This window comes from Hyperolius riggenbachi, chromosome 5 (genome assembly GCF_040937935.1).
Source record: "Hyperolius riggenbachi isolate aHypRig1 chromosome 5, aHypRig1.pri, whole genome shotgun sequence".
NCBI lineage: Eukaryota > Metazoa > Chordata > Amphibia > Anura > Hyperoliidae > Hyperolius > Hyperolius riggenbachi.
Window position 1 is genome coordinate 23,219,549 of NC_090650.1, and position 17,535 is coordinate 23,237,083.

The following is a 17,535-nucleotide window of genomic DNA, read 5'->3' on the forward strand; positions in this document are numbered from 1 at the left end:
CACAGGACGGCTGCCACGGGCTGGAGGAAGCCCCAGGTAAGTGGATCTTTTTTTTTTATTACCTTGGATGTTTCCTTTAAGCTTCCCTTTAAGAACAAAAATATGAAAAAAAGTCAGAGAGAGGTACCCCAGTGTGCTCTGCAAAGGTCTGGAAATTGACTCACATACTGCGTCTGTATTGCTATATTATCCCAGGTTGGAGAGAACATTAGTGACCGGCAAACCTAAACTGGGTTTCAAAAAAATAAATTGGTGGCCATAAGGTGGCAAGAGATTTGAAGCTCCTGCTTGGGCCATATTAGAACATATAGGGGTCATAGAGAGATTTGTGAGTTAGTGGGCATGGGGGGTGCAGTTCTGAACAGCACAACCCTCAAAAAGAGCTCATGTTTTTCATTAAAGAATAACTATCAAAGATACTGTTTTTCTGTAAACCACACATACCCATAGAGCTTTTAGCCAGCAACACCAGAAAGCTTTTCAGAGGTCTCTCAGCACAGCCTGTGTAAAAAATGCCTTGTTTACCAGCTGTTTGTAACAATTTTGTGTTGGCATCATGGGAGGGGGAGGCAGAGCTGAACTGTAACTTGGCTGTAAACGGTTTACTTTAGACTGCGTAGCAGAGAGAGAGAGAGAGAGAGAGAGAGACAGGAACACACAGACAGATCTGCAGCTGATGATTACTTACACACATTTGAAGCAATATTTCTGCTTCCTATCATTTTGAACACATTTTACTTACAGTATTAGAGCTAGTGAAGATTGTTTCTGTATGCTGGATATGCTGGGCACAGTCCTCCATAGTAATGCCCACAGTGAAAACTGTTCTCTGTAAATGTCATTTTCTTCACATAAAACATGAAAAGATGAAAAAAAGATTTTGTATTTCTGTTTGCTAGTAATTACTGGAAATATATGTGGCATTTAGAGAATTTTAGTTAACTTTGATAGTTGTCCTTTAAGGTGTACCTGAAGGGAAAAAAACTCCCCCTGGGGGTACTTACCTCAGGAGAGGGAAGTCTCTGGATCCAAGAGAGGCTTCCCTGTCCTCCTCAGCAGAGGCGATCCAGTGGCACTGTGAATGCGACCTTAAAGAGAACCAGAGATGAAGCACCCTCATGTATTTTACCATATATATGAGTGGGAACATTAGAGAAAACACCTACCCTGCTCTCTGTTTCATCCTTCACTGCTCAGCCTGCTTGTTATCAGCCCTGATAAAATCCCTGACTGAGCATTCCGTCTGGCTTTGCTCAGGAATCATTATAGCTGAGTCAGTCTTCTGTGATGTCTTTTCAAGCCCAAGCCCGCTTCCTCCTGGCTCTGATTTCCTGCTATGAGGATACTTAGCAGGAAAGGAAAGCCACAAGGGGGCAGCCTTGGGCTTGAAAAGACAACAGAGAAGACAGACTCAGCTATAATGATTCCTAAGCAAAGCCAGACAGAATGCTCAGTTGGGGATTCTTATCAAAGCTGGTAACAAGAAGACTGTGTAATGTAGAATGAAACGGAGAGCAGGGTAGGTGTTTTCTCTAATGTTCCCACTGATATATATATATGGTAAAATACATGAGCGTGCTTCATCTCTGGTTCACTGTAAGGTTATTATGCTGTTGCTTATCTTTTAGAGCAGAGAGGAAATTCGGAGTTCAGGTCCGCTTTAATAGCCAGCAGGTGAGCGTTTGGTTGACCTTTGCGCGGGATGTACAGAGAAAATATTCACGCTGATAATAAGCAGAACCTGAACCACTATAGAAAAGTTGTTTATTATGTTCTCTGCAGCTCCTGACGCAGAGGACGAGCTGCTTAGAAACACGCGACACGCCAGAAACAGGTCACTCTATCTCAGTGACATTTCCTTATGTTCTCGCTCGTCATTGCCTGAAGACTGTCGCAGACACTACGAATGGACTCATTAAATGCTTATTTGCTGGTTTTTTAATGTTTTAACAGCCTCCATCGCAGGTCACATAAATGCCGCATCTACAATTTCATCCTGTACTTTATAAAAGTTTTGAAACTTTATAGTATGACTGAACATTGCGGTATCTGTCTGGGTCCTTATTCAATGCTGTGTACGGCAGTTTCTAGGCTAAGTTGCTCCCATGGTGAGGGTGAAAAAAATTACACCCCGGACTCAAAAACATTATTTGTGATGCAATATTTAGTCCCAAGTATAAGGTATCTAGGTATCGGTGCCTGCTGTATAGGTTAGCCAGGTATGGGTGCCTGCAGTATAGCTAGCCAGGTATAGGTGCCCCAGTATAGGTAGCCAGGTATAGGTGCTCCAGTATAGGTAGCCAGGTTACGGTGCCTGCAGTATAGGTTAGCCAGGTATCGGTGCCTGCAGTATAGGTTAGCCAGGTATCGGTGCCTGCAGTATAGGTTAGCCAGGTACCGGTGCCTGCAGTATAGGTTAGCCAGGTATCGGTGCCTGCTGTATAGGTTAGCCAGGTATGGGTGCCTGCAGTATAGCTAGCCAGGTATAGGTGCCCCAGTATAGGTAGCCAGGTATAGGTGCTCCAGTATAGGTAGCCAGGTTACGGTGCCTGCAGTATAGGTTAGCCAGGTATCGGTGCCTGCAGTATAGGTTAGCCAGGTATCGGTGCCTGCAGTATAGGTTAGCCAGGTACCGGTGCCTGCAGTATAGGTTAGCCAGGTATCGGTGCCCGCAGTATAGCTAGCCAGGTATAGGAGCCCCCAAAAGAGGTACCCAGGTATAGGTGCCCCAGTATAGGTAGCCAGGTATAGGTGCTCCAGTATAGGTAGCCAGGTTACGGTGCCTGCAGTATAGGTTAGCCAGGTATCGGTGCCTGCAGTATAGGTTAGCCAGGTATCGGTGCCTGCAGTATAGAATAGCCAGGTATCGTTGCCCGCAGTATAGCTAGCCAGGTATAGGAGCCCCCAAAAGAGGTACCCAGGTATAGGTGCCCCAGTATAGGTAGCCAGGTATCGGTGCCTGCAGTATAGGCTAGCCAGGTATCGGTGCTTGCAGTATAGGTTAGCCAGGTATCGGTGCCTGCAGTATAGGTTAGCCAGGTATCGTTGCCCGCAGTATAGCTAGCCAGGTATAGGAGCCCCCAAAAGAGGTGCCCAGGTATAGGTGCCCCAGTATAGGTAGCCAGGTATAGGTGCTCCAGTAAAGGTAGCCAGGTTACGGTGCCTGCAGTATAGGTTAGCCAGGTATCGGTGCCTGCAGTATAGGTTAGCCAGGTATCGGTGCTTGCAGTATAGGTTAGCCAGGTATCGGTGCCTGCAGTATAGGTTAGCCAGGTATAGTTGCCCGCAGTATAGCTAGCCAGGTATAGGAGCCCCCAAAAGAGGTGCCCAGGTATAGGTGCCTCAGTATAGGTAGCCAGGTATAGGTGCTCCAGTAAAGGTAGCCAGGTTACGGTGCCTGCAGTATAGGTTAGCCAGGTATCGGTGCTTGCAGAATAGGTTAGCCAGGTATCGGTGCCTGCAGTATAGGTTAGCCAGGTATCGTTGCCCGCAGTATAGCTAGCCAGGTATAGGAGCCCCCAAAAGAGGTACCCAAGTATAGGTGCCCCAGTATAGGTAGCCAGGTATAGGTGCCCCAGTATAGGTAGCCAGGTATCGGTGCCTGCAGTATAGGTTAGCCAGGTATCGGTGCCTGCAGTATAGGTTAGCCAGGTATCGGTGCCTGCAGTATAGGTTAGCCAGGTATCGTTGCCCGCAGTATAGCTAGCCAGGTATAGGAGCCCCCAAAAGAGGTACCCAGGTATAGGTGCCCCAGTATAGGTAGCCAGGTATAGGTGATCCAGTATAGGTAGCCAGGTATTGGTGCCCCAATACAGTTAGCCAGGTGTAAGTGCCCCAGTATAGATTAGCTAGGTATACGTGCCCCACTATTGGTTAGCCAGGTGTAAGTGCCCCACTATAGGTTAGCCAGGTATAGGTGCCCCAGTATAGGTTAGCCAGGTATTACTGTGCACCCATACTATGCATCTGAGTGAACCTAACTTGCCTAATCTCCTTGCTCCCCTCCAGTGACTAAGCATTACCTTGTACTCATACTGTGCTGTGTGATCTCCATGCTCCCCTCCAGTGACTAAGCATTACCTTGTACTCATACTGTGCTGCGTGATCTGGTCTTTCTTGTATTCCTGTATTGTCATATTGCTGTATGTCACCCCTAAATATTGTCTGTAACCTAAACTAATGTCCAGCACTGCGTAATTTGTTGGTGCTTTATAAATACAATAAATAATAATAAAAATAATAAGTGCCTAAGTATAGTATCCAATTATAGGTGCCCCAGTTTAGATTAGCCAGATATAGATTAGCAAGCTATAGTTGGCCCCAGTGTAGTTATCCAGGTATAGATGCCCCCAGTATAAGTAGTCCGGTATAGGTGCCCCCAGTTTAGGTAGGCAGGTGCCCCCAGTACAGATAGTCTGGTATAGGTCCCCCAGTATAGGTAGCCAGGTATAAGTGCCTAAGTATAGTATCCAAGTATAGGTGCCCCAGTTTAGATTAGCCAGGTATAGATTAGCAAACTATAGTTGTCCCCAGTGTAGTTATCCTAGTATAGGTGCCCCCAGTTTAGGTAGGCAGGTATAGGTTCCCCCAGTATAGGTAGCCAAGTATAGGCGCTCCAGTATAGGTTATGCAGGTATAAGTGACCCAGTTAAGTTAGCCAGGTATATGGCCCCCCCCAGTATAGGTAACCTGGTGAACAGGTTCATACTACGCTTGAGCATGAGCAGTACAGATGCGTACATCTTAGGAAGGACTCAGAGATACGAGTGCTTCCAAAGCCATTTGAGGAGTCCCAAAGAAGTGTACGTTGAACAAGAAATAGTGCTGGAATGAGGAAACAGAGAGAGGACCAGGACAAGGGTGGGAAAACTTTGTAAGGATCGGGTCGCATTGCTCTCGGATGCGGCCTGCTGCTACTGCAGCTCTCACGCTCGCTCCCCCTCCCCCTCTCCTGGCAAAAGAATGGAAGGGAAGGATAGAGTATAAGGATCCTTTTCCACTTCAAAACGCATTTTTAACCAATTTTGATGTGTGTTTCTTACACGTTTGCATGTCTGTTTTTCTGATTGTCTAGTGTTGTCTTTGATTTTTGAAAATAGATAATACTAGTGGTTAAATCATAAAAAAATGCAAAACGCATTTTTTAATGCGTTTTTCATGTGTTCCTATACTTTACATTGAAATGCAATGATCATAATCGCACAGACATGCATTTGCGTTTTTAAAAAAATCAGAGCGCAGCAACGGAAAAGGCCACCCAAGATTCTTATTTTAAACAGGCTGCACTTTAAGAGGAACCCCAGTGAAAATAATGTAATAAATAAAAGTGCTTCATTTTTACAATAATTATGTATAAATGATTTAGTCAGTGTTTGCCCATTGTAAAATATGTTAAATCCCTGATTTACATTCTGACATTTATCACATGGTGACATTTTTACTGCTGACAGGTGATGTAGCTGCTGCATGCTTTTTTGGCAGTTGGGAACAGCAGTAAACAGCTATTTCCCACAATGCAACAAGTTTCACAGACAGGAAACTGCCAGGAGTACCACGGTCCTCAGAGTTTCACCACAATATCAGTCATACAGCGCCCCCTGATGGTCTGTTTGTGAAAAGGAATAGATTTCTCATGTAAAAGGGGGTTTCAGCTACTGATTGGGATAAAGTTCAACTCTTGGTCGGAGTTTCTCTTTAAGAATCAGCAAACGCATGTGTTTTGTGTTTTTGGCAAAAACGCAGCTAGTGAAAAAGGGCCGTATTACACCCCTCCTTGCATTTTGAAATACATGTGAGCTGGTATTGTTCAAGGGACAGAGCCCCATAGTTGCATTCTATTAAATGCTTGAATTTGGGTTTAACTGCATTTTTACCCCGTCAGCTGTGTGTAGGAAAATGTCACTTATTACTCAGCCTCTGTTATAATCATCCTGAAAGGGCAACTGAAGTGAGAAGACTTACTATGGAGGCTGCCATGTTTATTTCCTTTTAAACAACACCAGTTGATCTATTTGGTTGCAGTAGTGTCTGAAAATCACACCAGAAACGAGCATGCAGCTAATCTGTCAGATCTGACAATAATGTCAGAAACACCTGATCTACTGCATGCTTGTTAAGGGGCTATGGCTGAAAGTATTACAGGCAGAGATACTAAGAGATACTATACAAGACTTCATAGTAGAAATTCTCAGCACCAGCATGGGTTTACTAAAGACAGGTCCTGTTTGACTAACATGCTCAGCTTTTATGAGGTAGTGAATGCTAATATGGATATTGGGAATGCTTTAGATGTGATATACTTGGACTTTGCAAAGGCCTTCGACACTGTTCCCCACAGAAGTCTGGTGCAAAAGTTGAGGATGCAAGGACTGGGGAAGAGTCTGTGTGCATGGATAGGGAACTGGCTAATGGACAGAAAAAACAAAGAGTTGTGGTCAATGGATCGTACTCAAAATGGGAGACTGTTAGCAGTGGGGTCCCACAGGGGTCTGTACTGGGTCCAGTGCTCTTCAATTTATTTATTAATGACCTAGTAGATGCAGTAGTGAGCAATGTTGCTATTTTTGCAGATGATACAAAATTGTGCAGAATCATCAACTCTCAGGAAGATAGTGTCATATTGCAACAGGATCTGGATAGGATGGCTATATGGGCACATAAATGGCAGATGAAATTCAATGTTGAAAAATGTAAAGTCATGCATTTTGGACGTACTAATGGTCTAGCACCATACAAAATAAATGGGATACAGTTGGGGACATCAAACTTGGAGAAGGACTTAGGAGTACTCATCGACAACAAGTTAAATAATCGTACTCAATGCCAAGCCACTGCAGCTAAAGCTAACAAAAGTTTGGGATGCACTAAAAGGGAAATAAAAACTCGAGATGCTAGCATAATGTTGCCCCTGTTTAAAGAAAACCTGAATTGAAAATTAAAAGTCAAAATAAACATACACAAATCATACTTACCTCCTGTGTAGTCTTCTTCTCATCAATCTTTCTTCTCTCCGGCGTCCCATTTGTCCAGTGTGATCAATGGAATTCTCCGTCCTCCATTTTGAAAATGGCCATTACACCATAACAGCTTCCTGGTCAGCACACTGTTAAACTGTAGTATCACCCACTTGAGCCATAGGGAAACATGGACACATCAGTTCTCCTCTCAGCTATAAGTGACAGCAACTGATATATAACTGACAGCAACTGGTATATTTCAGTTCTGACAAAATGTTGTCGGAACTGGAAGGGATCACTGTAAGAAGAAAATGGTGAGCTTTTGAGAGGAACTGATGGCAAGGTAACTATGTAATGTTCATTTGAAGTTTCGTCATGTGTTTATTTTCAACTAGCTGGACGCCCGGCGTTGCCCGGGTATGTATTTGGCTAGTGTTGGCTCTGCCCACTTTTCCTAACCCTAACACACAATTACTTAATGACCAAGTTTGTGAGCTTTGCAGTCTTTGACATCAATAATTTGCAATAAAATAAAATTAATCTGATTGGATGTGGCTCCACCCCTTTTCTGAATTTGAACCCCAATAACCCAATGGCCAACAGTACCAGGTACAGGTGATTAACCTCCTTGCCGGTCTAAAAAATCCGGCAAGGAGGCAGCGCCGCACATTTTTTTTTTTTTTTAAATCATGTAGCGAGCCAAGGGCTCGCTACATGATAGCCGCTAAGCGGCGGCATCCCCCCACCCACTCCGATCGCCTTCGGCGATCAGAGTATGCAGGGAATCCCGTTGAGAACGGGATTTCCTGCAGGGCTTCCCCGGTCGCCATGGCGACGGGGTGGGATGACGTCACCGACGTCATGGACGTCATAGGGAATCCCGATCCGCCCCAGGGCTCTGGGGCGGGGGGGAGCGACTCGGCGCGGCGGATTGCGGCGGATCGGCGGCGAGCGGCGGCGATCGGAAGTTACAAGCAGCTAGCAAAGTGCTAGCTGCTTGTAACAAAAAAAAAAATATGCAAATCGGCCCAGCGGGGCCTGAGATATCCTCCTGCGCAGGTTACCCAGAGCTGAGCTCGGGATAACCGGCAAGGAGGTTAACAGTGCAAGAATGGCAGAAATTAAATATTCCCCTTAAAAATCAATAGGTGGATTTTGATTGGCTTTTATAGGCTCCACCCACTTTTCTGAATATTAATCCCAGTCACCCAGTAACCAACTGTGCAAAGTTTGAGAACCCTACCATTTACAGTGTACGAATGGCTGCAGTTTACATTTTCCCAGTGAAATTTGTATTTGTCTCCACCCACTTATGACCCGGCGTTGCCCGCTTATGTATTTGGCTGGTGTTGGCTGTGCCTACTTTTCTAACCCTAACACACAATTAATCAATTACCAAGTTTGTGATCTTTGCAGTGTTTGGCATCAATAATTTGCATTGAAATGAAACAAATCTAATTGGCTGTTTGTGGCTCCACCCCCTTTCTGAAATGGAACCCTAGTCACCCAATGATCAACTGTACCAGGTTTGAGGCTTGTGCCATTAACAGTGCAAGAATGGAGCAATGTAAATATTCCCCTTGAAAATCAATAGGTTCATTTTGATTGGCTTTTATAGACTCCACCCACCTTTCTGAATATTAAGTCACCCAACGACCAACTGTGCAAAGTTTGAGAACCCTGCCATTAACAGTGTAAGAATGGCTGCAGTTTACATTTTCCGGTGAAATTTGTATTTGTCTCCGCCCCCTTTTTGTTATGCAAATAAAAAGTATCCTATACTTTATTCCAGGTAATGTACTATGTGTGTGCCAAATTTCATTCAAATCCGTTCAGCCATTTTTGCGTGATCGAGTAACAAACATCCAACATCCAAACATCCAAACATCCGAACTTTCCCATTTATTATATTAAGTAGGATAATTTTACTCAGTACAGGTTCCCTGTAACTCTCTAGTAAGGCCACATCCGGAATACGGAATTCAGTTCTGGGCACCACATTACAGGAATGATACTGCAGTCTTAGAGCAGGTGCAGAGATGAGCAACGAAATTGATACGTGGGATGGAAGGTCTCACTTACCAAGAAAGGTTAGATAAACTGGGTTTATTTAGTCTAGAGAAAAGACGCCTTAGAGGAGATCTAATTAAAATGTATAAATACATCAGAGGGCAATATAAAACCTTGGCGGATGAGCTTTTTGTCCCTAGGCCTTCTCAAAGGACTAGAGGACATGATCTACGCATGGAGAAAAAACAGTTTAGCCATTTTTTTAGGAAAGGGCTCTTTACAGTAAGAGTGATTAAGATGTGGAATGCATTGCCACAGGAAGTAGTTATGGTAAATTCTATATCTGCATTTAAAGGGGACGTAGATGCTTTCCTTGCGTTAAAAGACATCCATGGCTACAATTACTAGGTAATGCCCAGTGATTTTTAACCAGGGATCTTATCTGATTGCCATCTGGAGTCGGGAAGGAATTTATTCCCCTCTAGGGGCTAATTGGACCATGCCTTGTAAGGGTTTTTCACCTTCCTCTGGATCAACAGGGATATGTGAGGGAGCAGGCTGGTGTTGTACTTTCTTCTCTGGTTGAACTTGATGGATGATGTATGTTTTTTTTTCAACCAAAATAACTATGTAACTATGATGACAGAGGGTCAGCAGGCCTGCCAGGCAACTGGTATTGTTTAAAAAGAAATAAACATGGCAGCCTCCATATACCTCTTTCTTCGGTTGTCCTTTAAATCTACTGATGCTTGGTATATTTGGAAATTAATTCCATTTCTCATTTGTACCATTGAAGCTGTTTTCCAGGAGTAACTGCGCTGCTGAATAATTCGTTTTGCCGCATGTTGTGAATAATAATTTGTAAGCTCGCTGTGGACGGACCCTTCGGGGGACTGTTGCATTCATACTATTTGCGCTGCTCTTTAGTCCATCTTGTTACAATAAATCTTATCTTTGTAGCTCAGTGAGACGTTTTGTTGACCTGTTTGGGATCTATTGAAAGCCGCGCTCTTTTGAAGTTTTGAACGCTAAGCGTTATCTATAAACGCAGTGCGAAGAGGTTTGTCGTACATCATTAGCTGTTAATTAGGACGCGTTCATGCCTAACAAACCGAGCCATTACCCGTCTCCTGCGGTGTTTGTGTTTTGGAGGAGAGCGGAACGCAACCTGTTTTTGTGACAAAAAAAAGTTTTCAAAAACTTTATGCTGAATTAATAATTTGATGTTCGGTATTTTTTTGTTTTGTTAAAGAGAACCGGAAGTGGGGGGGGGGAGTTGGGTAAATACTTTGGTAGAGGGATGCCTCTGGATGGTCTATAGCACAGGTGTCAAACTCAAAGCCCATGGGAGGCCCTCCATGTTATTTTATGTGACCCTCAAGCAGAGCCGCCGGGACAAGGTCCTCCAGCACGCAAGGCTGAGACACCAAAGTGCGCCCCTCCATCCTCCCCACCCCAGCCGTCACACACTGATTGCTATTAGACAACCCAGGGCCCCCAACACCTTCATCTCTAGTTATCTGGCTTATCTGGCAGTCACTGTATAAAAATAAGGTATATACACATGGGGGAATCTGCCCACACTGGGGGGGGGGGGGGGGGGGGATCTGCCTATATACACAGGGGGAATCTGGCCATATATACAGGGGGAATGTGGCTAAATACTAAAGGGGGGATCTGGCTACCCCCGCAAAATATAAGACCTCCCTGAAAATAAGCCCTAGCGCATATTTTGGAAGAAAAATAAATATAAGACAGTGTCTTATTTTTGGGGAAACACAGTAGTGATGGGAAGTTTGGCTCTTTTCAATGAATCGATTCATTCGAATTGATTCATTAAAAAGAACCGGATTATGAACTGAAGCGGAGGCGAGAGAGGCTCCAGCCTCAGGGCGCATTGTAGGAGGGGCGCACATCTCTCTCAGCTATCACTCTTCCCCTGTTGTATTTGAAGCAGAGAGAAATAAGAAAAGGGGATACATGGCAGTGACTGCCAGATAAAAGTATATTATAAACCTGCACACCAAAGATTGTGTTGCAAAAATCTTTATATTAAATATATATCAAAAAAGTGGACATTCACATATACAGACGATATTGCACAAGCTAAGACAGGGCCGTTTCGGATGAGAGATCCTTCGTCAGAGGGTCAGAGTGCTGCACTCCCTGGGCATCCTCTGACCCTCTGACGAAGGATTTCTCATCCGAAACGGCGCTGTCAGGGTAATGGACGTTTGATACTCTGCCATAGACTTTGTGCGATCCCGGGCTCCTCAGCTCGCTGTATGTGTGCTCCGTAAGGACCTTCATTTGCTGCAGTTCCGGGATCCGTTTGGGTTAACATCATAGCTGTTTATCTTTTGGCATCCCTGGCATCACTTTGCTCTGCTTTTGCTGCATATACTGTTGTATATAATTCAAATGCTTATAGTGTCAAAGATATTGCTGTGATGTAATACCATTGACAGAGTGTATATTCTGAGTGTTTGTCTTAGCTTGTGCAATATTGTCTGTACATGTGAATGTCCACTTTTTTATATATATATTTAATATAAAGATTTTTGCAACACAATCTTTGGTGTGCAGGTTTATAATATACTTTTATCTGGCAGTCACTGCCATGTATCCCCTTTTCTTATTTCTCTCTGCTTCATACACAATATGGTAATAATAGCTGAGAGAGTTGTGCGCCCTCCTACAATGCGCCCTGAGGCCGGAGCCTCTCTCGCCTCCCTTTCGGTTCATAATCCGGTTCTTTTTAATGAATCAATTCAAATGAATCGATTCATTGAAAAGAGCCAAACTTCCCATCACTACCGTAGTGTTGCTGCCTGCAATGCCCTCCTCCAAAGTATAGAGGGCTGCATTGCAGGCAGTGAGGAATAGTGATGGGAAGTTAGGCTCTTTTCAATGAATCAATTCATTAAAAAGAACCGGATCAGGAACCGAATGGGGGAAATAGGAGTAGGTAAGCTCCCACTTGCTCCCATTATTAGAGTGACCAGATGTCCTGGATTGCCCGGGACGCGTCCCGGAATCGGGGTCCGCTGTCCCAGGCTGCATGAGGTCCCGGGAAACGTCCCGCTTTTAGCAGCGGGACGTCCCGGCCTCGGGACTCTGGTCACTTTATATTGCATGGACTGGCAGCGGCGTCTATAGATGCCGTGCCAGTTCATTGCCCGCAGCCCCGCTCCAGCCTCCTTACTATCTTCCGGTGTTCCGACACCGGCAGGCGAGCAGGGCTACGGCAAGATGGCTGCCGAAGCCCTGTACTGGAGACTATTTGTGTCTCCAGTACAGGGCTTCGGGCGCCATCTTGCCGTAGCCCTGCTCTGCCTGTCAGTGCGGGAGACTTCAGGAGGATCGTCCGGGGGAGATGCGCGCCAGAGGAGTCTTCTGCCAGGTGAGTAAATGCTTTTTTTTCCAGGTGAACTTTGCCCGCAGTGCGTTTATTTTCTGGTGACATGTGTGCCCGCAGTGCGTTTATTTTCTGGTGACGTGTGCCCGCAGTGCGTTTATTTTCTGGTGACATGTGTGCCCGCAGTGCGTTTATTTTCCGGTGACATGTGTGCCCGCAGTGCGTTTATTTTCTGGTGACGTGTGCCCGCAGTGCGTTTATTTTCTGGTGACGTGTGCCCGCAGTGCAATTATTTTCTGGTGACATGTGTGCCCGCAGTGCGTTTATTTTCTGGTGACATGTGTGCCCGCAGTGCGTTCATTTTCTGGTGACATGTTTGCCCGCAGTGCGTTTATTTTCTGGTGACATGTGTGCCCGCAGTGCGTTTATTTTCTAGTGACATGTTTGCCCGCAGTGCGTTTATTTTCTGGTGACATGTTTGCCCGCAGTGCGTTTATTTTCTGGTAACGTGTGCCCGCAGTGCGTTTATTTTCTGGTGACATGTTTGCCCGCAGTGTGTTTATTTTCTGGTGACATGTGTGCCCGCAGTGCAATTATTTTCTGGTGACATATGTGCCCGCAGTGCGTTTATTTTCTGGTGACATGTGTGCCCGCAGTGCGTTCATTTTCTGGTGACATGTTTGCCCGCAGTGCGTTTATTTTCTGGTGACGTGTGCCCGCAGTGCGTTTATTTTCTGGTGACATGTTTGCCCGCAGTGTGTTTATTTTCTGGTGACATGTGTGCCCGCAGTGCGTTTATTTTCTGGTGACGTGTGCCCGCAGTGCGTTTATTTTCTGGTGACCTGTTTGCCCGCAGTGCGTTTATTTTCTGGTGACCTGTTTGCCCGCAGTGCGTTTATTTTCTGGTGACATGTTTGCCCGCAGTGCGTTTATTTTCTGGTGACATGTGTGCCCGCAGTGCGTTAATTTTCTGGTGATATGTGTGCCCGCAGTGCGTTGATTTTCTGGTGACTTGTGTGCCCGCAGTGCGTTTATTTTCTGGTGAAATGTTTGCCCGCAGTGCGTTTATTTTCTGGTGAAATGTTTGCCCGCAGTGCGTTTATTTTCTGGTGAAAGGTTTGCCCGCAGTGCGTTAATTTTCTGGTGACATGTGTGCCCGCAGTGCGTTTATTTTCTGGTGAAATGTTTGCCCGCAGTGCGTTTATTTTCTGGTGACGTGTGCCCGCAGTGCGTTTATTTTCTGGTGAAATGTTTGCCCGTGGTGCGTTCATTTTCTGGTGACTTGTGTGCCCGCAGTGCGTTTATTTTCTGGTGATATGTTTGCCCGCAGTGCGTTTATTTTCTGGTGAAATGTTTGCCCGCAGTGCGTTTATTTTCTGTTGAAATGTTTGCCCGCAGTGCGCTTATTTTCTGGTGAAATGTTTGCCCGCAGTGCGTTTATTTTCTGGTGAAATGTTTGCCCCCATTGCGTTTATTTTCTGGTGAAATGTTTGCCCGCAGTGCGTTTATTTTGTGCTGACATATTTGCCCGCAGTGCGATTATTTTGTGTTGACATGTTGCCCACAGTGCGTTTATTTTGTGCTGACATGTTGCCCACAGTGCGTTTATTTTGTGCTGACATGTTGCCCGCATTGCGTTTATTTTGTGCTGACATGTTGCCCACATTGCATTTATTTTGTACTGACGTTGCCCACAGTGCGTCTATTTTGTGTTGACATGTTGCCCACAGTGCGTTTATTTTGTGCTGACATGTTTGCCCGCAGTGCGTTTATTTTGTACTGACGTTGCCCACAGTGCGTTTATTTTGTACTGACATGTTGCCCAAATTGCATTTATTTTGTACTGACGTTGCCCGCAGTGTGTTTATTTTGTTCTGACATGTTGCCCATTTCATTTATTTTGTGCTGAAATTTTGCCCACATTGCATTTATTTTGTGGTGTCTGGGGTAACTGTTGCTGCATTTATTATTTAATGGTCATAGATGGCTATGTTTGCTGCTTTGGGGTTATGGTATACTAATAAATAGCATCACACAGTTTCTGCACACCCATGATGCGAAACCTTGTCTGACCACATCATGGCGTAAACACTGCTTTCTTATGCCTCGCTGTTACATCATTATGTTAGCTCCGCCCATACAATGTCATGGGCACGCCCAGTTTTCAGCACAGCACGCTACGCTGCGCGCGCCTCCCCCCCCCACCCCCCACGTCCCAGGTTGAACCAACGAAAATCTGGTCACTCTACCATTATACATTGTAACAAGTTTTGCGGCATGTAGATGGAGGGGTAGCAGGACGGGGACCCAGGGGAGGGAGGGGGGACGTCCCCCCTCTCCAACGACCTCTGCCACCCCTGTCTTGCCTGCTATACCCCTCCAGCATGGCGGCTGCCTCTCCCCCCACAGCTGGGCATACGTTTCCATGGACTGGAAACATATGCTACAAAAAAAGCATTTTTAGGAAAAACGGGAGGAAGAAAAAAAAAAGTTTCGAAAAAAGGATCAGTTTAAAATGGATCCGATCTGCAACGGGCCTAGTGTGGCATCTCTGAGCTGAGGCCATTCAGAGGCCTGGTGATGCGCTGATCCCACTTTTTTTGCGCAATTCTCAATTTTACTGGTAGCGCGCCCAGGCTATGCATATGCATAGGTAGAATTTAGTTAGTGTTAGGTCCCCTCCCATGGAGGAAAGACTTCTTCGACAGTGGGAGGGACGAGTACTTAACAAATTGCAAATTGTTAGTGAAACTAACATCCTCCAAGTGGTAGACAGGTCATGAGTATGCTCATTGTGTATTTGAATCCCATGAGTGGGGTGTGCACTTTTTTGCAGGTAAGCACTCATCTGTTTTTAAGTAGCGCTGTTCATTTCTTTGCTAGTGTGGCCCTAGCCTAAAACAGGAAGCAGAGATGACTCGTGATAGTGTGATTGTAACCCACCAACCAGAAACTTATAAATTCATCACATGATAAAACTGGTCACATGCTTCTCTTTCCAGAACTTTCAAGCCTCACAGTAGCTGTTTTTAAATTATAATGAATGGCCTTTCTGATCGATGGCCAAGCTCAGGAAGCTGGGTTCTCCTCAGCAGTGGCGGCGCCAGGGGGTGCTTTGGGGTGCTGAAGCACCCCCTAAAATTCTTCAAGCACCCCTAAAACACCCCCCAGTGTCAGGGGCGTAGCTACAACTCACTGGGCCCCATAGCAATTTTTTTGACCAGGCCCCCCCCCTCCCCCTGGCCAAACAAACACCTACTTGCCAGTGGTCTCCCTTTGATGGTGCTAACAGCCTACTAACTGCCTTCTACTAATGATGACTATAATGTTGTTTGTCTTTTTCTAGCATAATGTGGCTAGAATGTGTGGGCAGCATGGTGCCATAGTGGATAGCACTCTTGTATTGCAGCACTGGGTCCCGGTTCAAATCCCAGCTAGGGCACTATCTTCATGGAGTTTGTTTGTTATCCCAGTGTCTGCATGGGTTTCCACCAGGCACTCCAGTTGTGTATGGGGAACTCTTTTCTGGTGGGCTACAGCCATGTGTCAGATCTGTGAGCAAATACACCTCTGATCAGGTTACAAGTTTTGTCCCCTTTCTAATCTTTTCTAATAGAAGTTAGCATTACAACCCCCTCCCCCTCTACACTTACTCTCTACTTGCAGACAGTGTAATTAGTAGCCAGAGAAGCAGCATCAGCAGCGCTGCTCTCTCACATCACATGGAACAAGGAGGTTGCACTCACTCCTAGGCACTGTATGTCACACACAGGCTGTCTCCTCACTCTGCACAGCAGCATCAGGGAATCCTCCGTGCTCACCACCACCAGCAGCTCCTCCTCCCTGTCCGGAACTACAGATTCATTGTCGGGCCAGCCAGGGAGGCATCTATTCACAGCAGACTGGTGAGAAAATAGTCCCCTCTACCTGCCTGCTGCTGCTTCAAGATTTTAACCAGGATCATTGGGAAAGGGAGCTTTGTGGAGGGTGGAGGATGCTTTCCTACTGCTTTGTTAATAAACTACATTTTATAATAAAAAAATAAGTTTCCTGCTACCAGGATGGGGCCCCCTAGTGGCCTAGGGCCCCATAGCAACTGCTATGCCTGCTATCCCTATTCCTACGCCCCTGCCCAGTGTGAACTGACTTTCGGTGTCTAATAGACGCCGTGTCAGTTCACCGGCAACAGCAGCCCGCAGTTCCACCAGCGGCAGAGCAGGGCTACGGTAAAATGGCATCTGAAGCCCTGCTCTGAAGACTTCCATTTTCCCGTAGCCCTGCTCTCAGCGCGGGAGTTTCAGTTGCTGGCTGGCAGAGGATCGTGGGAGCTGCGCTCCGGACGGAGGCCGGGACAGGAGGTCTTCAGCAGGTGAGTAAATGTTTTTATTTTTTTATTTATTAAAATGTATTTTCTGGGCAAGTCTGCCACATGATTAAAGTGTTTCTGATCAAGTCTGCCACATGATTGAAGTGTTTTCTGATCAAGTCTGCCAACGTGATTGAATGTATTTTCTGGTTCAATCTACCGACATGATTCAACGTATTTTCTGGGCAAATCTGCTCACATTTTGTGTATTTTCTTGAGAAAACCTGCACAATTATGTGAATTTTCTGGGGAAAGGGTCACCAAAACTTGGGCTCACTATCTTTGTGTTGCACTTTTAAAGGGAACCCGAGGTGAGAATAATATTGAGGCTGACATATTTATCTCCTTTCAAGCAGTACCAGTTGCCTGGCTGCCGTGCTGGTCCTCTGCCTCTAATTCTTTCAACCATAGACCCTGAACAAGTATGCAGCAGGTCAGGGGTTTCTGACAATATTGTCAGAACTGACAAGATTAGCTGCATGCTTGTTTCTGGTGTAATTCAGTTCACTACTGTAACCAAATAGATCAGCAGGGCTGCCAGGCAATGAGTATTGTTTAAAAGGAAATAAATATGGCAGCCTCCATATCACTCTCACCTCGGGTTCACTTTAAATTACAGTTAGTTCCGCCCTCATCCGGTCATAACCACGCCCATTTTTTTGGCCAGCCCCATTTTTTGCCGCGTCGCGGTCATCAGCTACCCCAGAAGTTGGTCCAGCACCTGCTTGACAGAAGCACGCAGTGTTATATACCAGTCACTGCACCTGTTCACGGTACCTGTGTGTGTAACAGGTGTACATTGTATTGATACCAGTCACTGCATACCTGTTCAGTGCACCTACGTG